Here is a 7,492-nt window from a genome sequence, read left to right on the forward strand (position 1 = left end):
TTTTTTGCATTTGATTCAGAAAATGGTATTTGTACATTTCAAAGAGAATATTTAACTGTATTCAATGGGCTAAAAATGATGCTGAAAGTTCTTTCTTGCCATGTCATTTAAAAGGAAAATAGCTGAAAGTCTTCCTTGATAAAACCAACAAGATAAGAGTTTTGAAGGAAAAACTGAAAGAGCAGTTGTTCTGTACAGAAGAAAAATGCATTCCTAATTTGAAAGAAAGAGGAAAACCAACTTATTTGCAGTTTTTCTCTTAAGGGAGAAAAAGGTTTTGTCTCCAGCTGAAGAACAGAGAGCAATTTCCAGTCCATCAAAGAGAGGAACTCAGTGCAGACCTGGTCAGCCATGCAATCAATTCCCATTATTTCCTTCTGAAAGCAACAAGCTTCTGTGAAGCTATATTTGTTCCATTTTGCTTGGGTGAATGATTTTACATTAATAATGAGATTATCAGTAAAAAAATATGCACATGCTGAGTTCTCAACTTCCTATGCATAACTGCAGGGTTTGTTTTCCTTCTAAGATGAGATATCAGCGTAAAAAAGAGTGCTGAGTATGTGCTGGCCACCTGCTGTGGTCAGCAGAAGACAGAGCTGAGAGGAGAAAGAAAATGATAAAACCATAGAGTAGTTGGATTGGATAGAACCTCAAAGATCAACCACTTCCAACCCCTACCATGCAGATCAGGTTGCCCAGGGCCCCATCCAGACTGCCTTGGCACCTCCAAGGATGGGAAACCCACAACTCCTCTGGGCAGAACTTATATTGGAGGATATGCACAGCTGTACTAACTGGCAGATGAGCCTCACTTAGCTTGGATTAAGACAGATGCCATTATTGCTTTAAAAGGCAAGACTTGGTTATGATGCTGGGAAATTTCACTTCCACACGATGCCCATGGTCCTACCCAAGTTTAGCTGATAGCAACATCAGTGCTTGATGGAAGCCTTCAGCAGCATTCCCAAGGACTTCCATTTCCTCCTCATCACATAATAGCCAGATGGGCTCTGCTGACACCTGGGACAGGCAGGGTGCTGCAGCTGAAGGACCACAGTAAAATTTCCCACTAAACCAATTTTTAACTTTGACCCAGCATCTATGGACATATCCTGATCACTGCCATCTCCATGGTTTCTCCTGACTTTTGGAAGCAGCAACATTTTCTTGCCACCCTCCACTATCTCCTCTTGGGAAACAGCAAGGTATTTCTGCAGAACCAGGCCTATTAGGTAAACCTCTGCTGCAGGGCACAGCTCAGCCAACTCACTGCATTTTCTCTGCCCACCCTTTAAAGCCTCTGGAAAGCCTCAGGGAGCTTAAATAATGTGAGAGCATCAAATACTGAACCTTCTTGAACCCAGTTCAACCACTCTGTTTTCAGCCTCATCACACGGTGAGGGCGAAGAACAGAGATCGTGGTCCGTTGGTGGGGTTTGCCTTGCAATGCTGTGTCAGGGGGAAAGGAGCTGGAAAGTGCTCCAATGCATGGGCAACTCCTCAGCAAAACCCATTTTCTTCTCCCTTCTCAAGAAGCCCAGAGCCCTCCCGGATCTGGGCATGCAACGAGACTACCTAGGAATAACTTGTTTGTACAGAGACTAGCAAGGAGCAATAGCACTGGCAGGGGAAAATACAAGAGAGAGTCAAGAGAGGAATGCATTGCAGGCATCAAGGTGATCTGGGCTGCGGGTTTGCTCCTGTACCTCGCTACATTACTGTATGTATCAGTGGAAAGCAAAACCATGGCAACAGAAACTTCGTCCGTACTTTAATTTATTGCCATTGAGATATTTGCCAAGTGCCAGCTCCCTGGGAAAAATGCATTTTTCATCAGCCCTACACAGAAATTAGCATCAGAAGAATTAATGCACTTAATAACTGTCAAGAAACGCTGAGAAATGTGCCTGAGACGTGAAGACAACTGTATTTATGAGTCCCTTCAACCTCTAGCAAACATCAACTAACTGGATAAATGTCAGTGCAGGTTTGAATCATGATTTGGTGTCATTTTAAATTTAAGTGAAGCAAGAGTTTTCTTTATTTAGCTAGCAGTGGAAGTGACATAACAAATAAAGGGCACAAGCTCCAGTTTGTGCTGCAGATCTCAGCCTTACGCCTAGAAGATGAGGGCATTTCCCAAATGGGTCAAGGCTTAAAGAAATGTGTGTTTTGCATCAAGTACCTGAAAGTGTGGGCAGACATAGGAGATGCAGGGCTGAGTGCTCTGAGCCCATGATTCTCCTCCTGCCCTCTCACACTGCCAGCAGCATGACTTCTCCACATCTCTGGTATCTCTGTCTCACATCTTGCTAATCTGCAATGATAGAAAACAAGTGACAAGCTGCCCGGAGCACCTCCAGCCTTTGCAACCTTATCTCGAGAGAGTCTCTGTCTTGGTTTTGGCCCAAGGACAGAAAAAAGTAACTTTTTTTCCACAAAACTAATGGTGAATCATAGCTAATTCATTAAATATACAGTACTCAACCTTCAAATACAATTAAGATCACTACAGGTAGCATCATATCTCTATGACTTTTTTAGGGAACATCAATCCCTGGGTGTTCCTTGCCTTTTTTTTTCCCCTGTAATTTGGCATACAGCCTTGCCAACAGACAGCAATGCCTGCAGTCAAACACACAGCACAGAACCAAGTCCTGGCCTTGCTTTCAGAGCCTACAGAGACTTTCAGAAATTTGGGTTGTGAGGGGCCTGTTTTCCCATCTGAAGCAACAGCTTGTTCCTGGATTTCTAGAGGATGGTGCTTTCAGATGCATCCTGGTTTGGAGCAGGACTTCCTTCTCCAAACTGGCTTCCTTCTCCAAACACCATTTGCTTGCTCTGGAGGCTGTATCACTGACATTCATGCCACGTCTGTGAGCTTGTAACAAACTGACTGCTTTGTTTGGCCTCATGGTTTGGAAGGGAATATTATGTAAGTAAAACACTCAAAATGCCATCTTTACTGTGAGAAAAGTAGAAACAGATTCATTGTTCAGCTGATGGGAGGAATTGCTTCCTCCAGGGGCATGATTCAGCATGGTTCATCAATCATAGAATGGCTTGGGTTGAAAAGGACCGTAATGACCATCTAGTTTCAACCCCCGTGCTTTGTGCAAGGTCACCAACCACCAGACCAGGCTGCCCAGAGCCACATCCTATGCATGGAATAGAAGATAAACTACTTAACATTACCTTCGCACATTGGGAATCCCTAAACTAGCTGAAGCCACATGGCATTGCCATAGGCAGCTGAGGAAAGCCTCTACTTCATCCACATTGATGATGGACAAAAGCAAAATGTGAGGATGTATCAGATCCAGAGCAGCAATACTGGAAAGATGAAAGCATACTTACAGAGAAGGATGGAATTCCTTCACTTGGAGTTTGGTTTGGGAAGCCATCTCTCAAGGGAGAAGGTAAGAAAGAAGCAGGCTAAAGCAGGGGTGATCTTACAGAGATCACAGAGCACCAGTCCTTATGGGATCTGACCCAAAGTCCCTCATGAGGCAATAAAGATACTGTCTATTTTTTCCATGGCACAGCTGTGTTCGGAAACAATGGGTTTGCTGACACCATTCCAGTTCAGAATAGACAGTGTGCTGTGGTACCAGGCAGGCACACACAGAGCAGCCCTATGGGATGCATCACATGACAGATTCACAAAGTGAATATTCTGAAGCACTGTAATTGCTATCTGGGATGCATTATTGCCATATGGAGGTTTTAATGGAGAGTTAAGAGCAGCTCTGACCTTTAAATACCCTACGCATTCTAAGGCTGCACTGGATGATTTTACACCAATTATTTATTAGCATTATAAGTAAATGAGTTATTATCATTCATGAATTCTGTAACAGTCAATTTGTTTCTCTGCCCAGAGCCTTGAAGTGCCTATTTCACAATTTCTTAGAGATGTAACCATAGGAACTAAGTGGTTGGCAACATAAACCTTCATAATTAATGATGATAAGCCTTCGCCCTATTGAGTGATACTGAAATGCATACAGAGCTGATGGAACACACCTCAAGGGCCACAGGGCCCCGAAGGCAGCAGCACATCGACTCACTGTATGTAACACTTGAGTGACTGCCTTGGCTCAGCTGTGCGGTTTTGAAACTCTCCCACAAAGATGCATTCTGTGAAATGGAAGATCACGAAGGCAGATTTTCTGCCCTGGAAAGCAGCAATCCCTCTGAGCCGTAATGGAGAATAAAGCAGTGCTCCTGATCTTCTCTCCAAGTATCACAGAGGAATGGGAGCTGGCAAGGGACAGCAGTTACCCTGGGGATGGGCTGCCCCAGGAGCACTTAGCATGCAGTACCCAGGGGGAGTTCTGATGTAGGCTCTTCATGCAGGACCGAGAACAAGACACTTGAATAGCATCTGTGGGTATCCTTTCTGCAGCCCAACCAAGGTGCATTGCCCATTGGCAAACTGGCTTAGCTGTTACTAGCAGCAACCCACAGTGTTCTTTGGGGAAAAAAGGGGAGAAGAAAACAACAGAGCCACCTGCGAGATTCCCAGTACGTTTGTGAGTTGTGAACAACTGGGAGCAAAGGGCTGCCTGTGCTGATGGGATCAGCCCCACAATGGATCAGAATAGAAGCTTTCCATCAAACGTTTCCTGAAGGAAAACTTGACAATGGACACAGCAATAGCTTGCTTCCTTTCACCCACTACAGAAACGTGAAGTGCTCAAGGAAAGAAGTTGCAATAGGCTGTGTATACTTCCATGCATTGATACACACATCAATAAATACTTATCTAAACTTTCTCTATACAGCACCTGGCAGTAAGAAGCCTCCATTTCACTGCTGTACTGCAATAACCTTCACAACGGAGAAACATGCTTGGATATTTAATTACATTAAGTAAACAACACCCATCCTTTAAGCAGGTTGTTGGTTATCTTCATCATCAGAAACACTCAGAATCCTCTGTGTCTCAATGTATCCATCCCCAATTTGGTACAGATACACAGGCGCTAGCAGATAACATTGTCACACAAGATAATAGGCTCCTGCTGCTAGATAAACACTTAGGGGAAGATACACATTTGAATTTTTATTCTGTTGGTTTTAATGAGATGCCATCAGCTGAAGTTTACCCCCATATTTAGATGTCATTAAGAGAAGCTCTTTACAATCGTAACAGTAAAAATGCTCCCAAGAATTTTCAGTGTAATTTCTACTGGAAATAAGCTTTTCTTGCAAATGTGTTTCTTTGCAGACTTCATACAGGATTGCATTGGTGAACAAGGAACCACAGGCAGCAAGGATGGGCCAGAGGGATCTCATGGAGCAGCCAGGGATGGTTGCTTGCTGGGGCCAGGTGTACCCCAGCAAGCAGGATGCAGCCTGTGCTCACATGCTGGCACTGTTCAAAGCAGCTGTATTTGGCAATGGACACAGTGTACAGATGCAGACACCTGGCCACACAGGTCGGAAGGGTTTGGACCTGAGGGGAGCCCCCACTTACAGCAGTTTCAGCTCTTTCATGCCCAAGCACACAGATATCCTCCTGAACCACTTGCAGAGAAGGAAATGCATCTGATTTTCAACCAACCACAGTTTCTGGAGGTCATTTTCTATAGCCTGCACCTTTCATCATAGGATTGCATAGAGACTTTAACTGAACAGTAATCGACCATCATACTCCAACGTTACATAAAACAGCACTGCAAGATCCTGTTCTGAGCTGTCACAAACTATTTGCTCCTTGTCAATCAGCCCCCAAACTATACAGTTTCAGCCAGCAAGAGCTGAGCTGCAAGTCCAGCCACTGACACGAAGGGCAGCCCGTGCATCCTCTACTGCTACCCAACAGCAGCAGCTCCCCGAAGCAAGAAAAGGCTGAAACCAGCCAGGTTTACAACTTCTCCTCCCTGTTTGCTCCACGCATTGCAAAATTCAAGTGCATCCAGCTCTGCATCCCTGGAACCTTGGTAACATCTGGGGATTTTAGGGTATCCAAAACTCATTTTCTCCTTCATATTCCAGTAGGAATAACTCATAATAAGTAAGTAATTACTATTTGGCCATATGTATATTCTATCACTTTCCACTCTAAGCCTGTGGGTACCAAAAACACATTTAAATGTATGCAAACTATGTTAGCAAATGTCAGCTAGAGGTCCTAAATACAAACTGTGCCTCTCAGCCCCCAGGCTAGAAATCTAAATAAACAGATATTCTTTGCACTATGCCCTGAAGATTAAATTTAGCCTTTGTTAGACAAACAAAGGACAATGGTATTCTTTTCTATATATGATAAGCTTATGGCATATGTAATCAAAGCTTAGACCATTTGACATATTTTAGGTTGAGGACTTCAGCAGGGGAAGGGAAGTTTTTAATACCTCTAGGAAAAGAGAAACAGTTTTACACATTTTCCAAGTACGCAGCCTACTTTTGCTTCCAAAGTCAATGCATGTTAGCAAGCTCCGAAAACATACACCAGCTTAGGCTGAAAATAAGAATGATATAACTTTTCCAATCACTATTTTCCTTATTACTTCAATATGATGTTTACCTGGAAATGTACTTCCAGCCAGTGCTGTGCCAGCTTGATGCAGCACCTGTGTCTCCTCTGAGCAACAGAGCTTGGCTTGCATCATGAGAATGGAGTTCCCAGATCTTCATATCCCTTCTGTGAGCTCCAATCAGCGAGGTGCACTTCTGCAGGCTCCAAAATCTCCATACCTTTGAGAAAGGCAAAGATATCTCAACCACAGAATTGTAAAATTATTAAAGTTGGAATACTCCAGTCCAGCCACTGTTTTTCTACGTGCTTCTCCACACCCAAGGGAACTCCTAAAATAACAGGTATGAAATAGAGGTCTAAGGGCTTAGTGGTTCCTCTGGCTGATGGAGGAGTGGTTTACAGCCTAATGCTTACAAAGAGTCTGAAAGAAAACTACAGAAGTGATCCATAGAGAAAACTGCAACACATCCAACAAACATAAAACTTGAAGAAAAATTTGGGGAAAGTCCCAGCCACTGCCTTGTTTCTTCCCTGAAAATAGGAAAACTAAATATACTAAAGGACTATTTGCTCCTACAGGTCTGTCAGCAGGTTTTCTTGCTTGTTCTTGAGCCCCTTTTAGGCTTTGTAGTATGAAATCAAGGCACATGTTCATCTTACCCTTTTTTCCCCCCTCTGAGTATTTGCATTTCTTCACATTTCTCCAGGCTGAGCTGCTTAACTCTTTTTTCGCTTGTGTTTCTGTTCTAACTTATCCTGCACGTCTTTGCATTCTTTATCCACAAACTTCTAACCCATGCACAGTCCAGCAACCAATAACATGAATATGAGCAGTCCATGTCCAGCTGCAACATGCTCCTTGTGATTGCCACCCACACTTGATTGCTTTAATTTACCCATTTTATTTCTCTTCACATCACTAAGTGAATTTTTTGTGTCCTCTGGCCATGCTTGCTGACCTGGGAGGTTATTTTATTGTGTGGTTCTTTACAGAATGCTTCT

This window comes from Meleagris gallopavo, chromosome 9, assembly GCF_000146605.3.
Source record: "Meleagris gallopavo isolate NT-WF06-2002-E0010 breed Aviagen turkey brand Nicholas breeding stock chromosome 9, Turkey_5.1, whole genome shotgun sequence".
Lineage (NCBI taxonomy): Eukaryota > Metazoa > Chordata > Aves > Galliformes > Phasianidae > Meleagris > Meleagris gallopavo.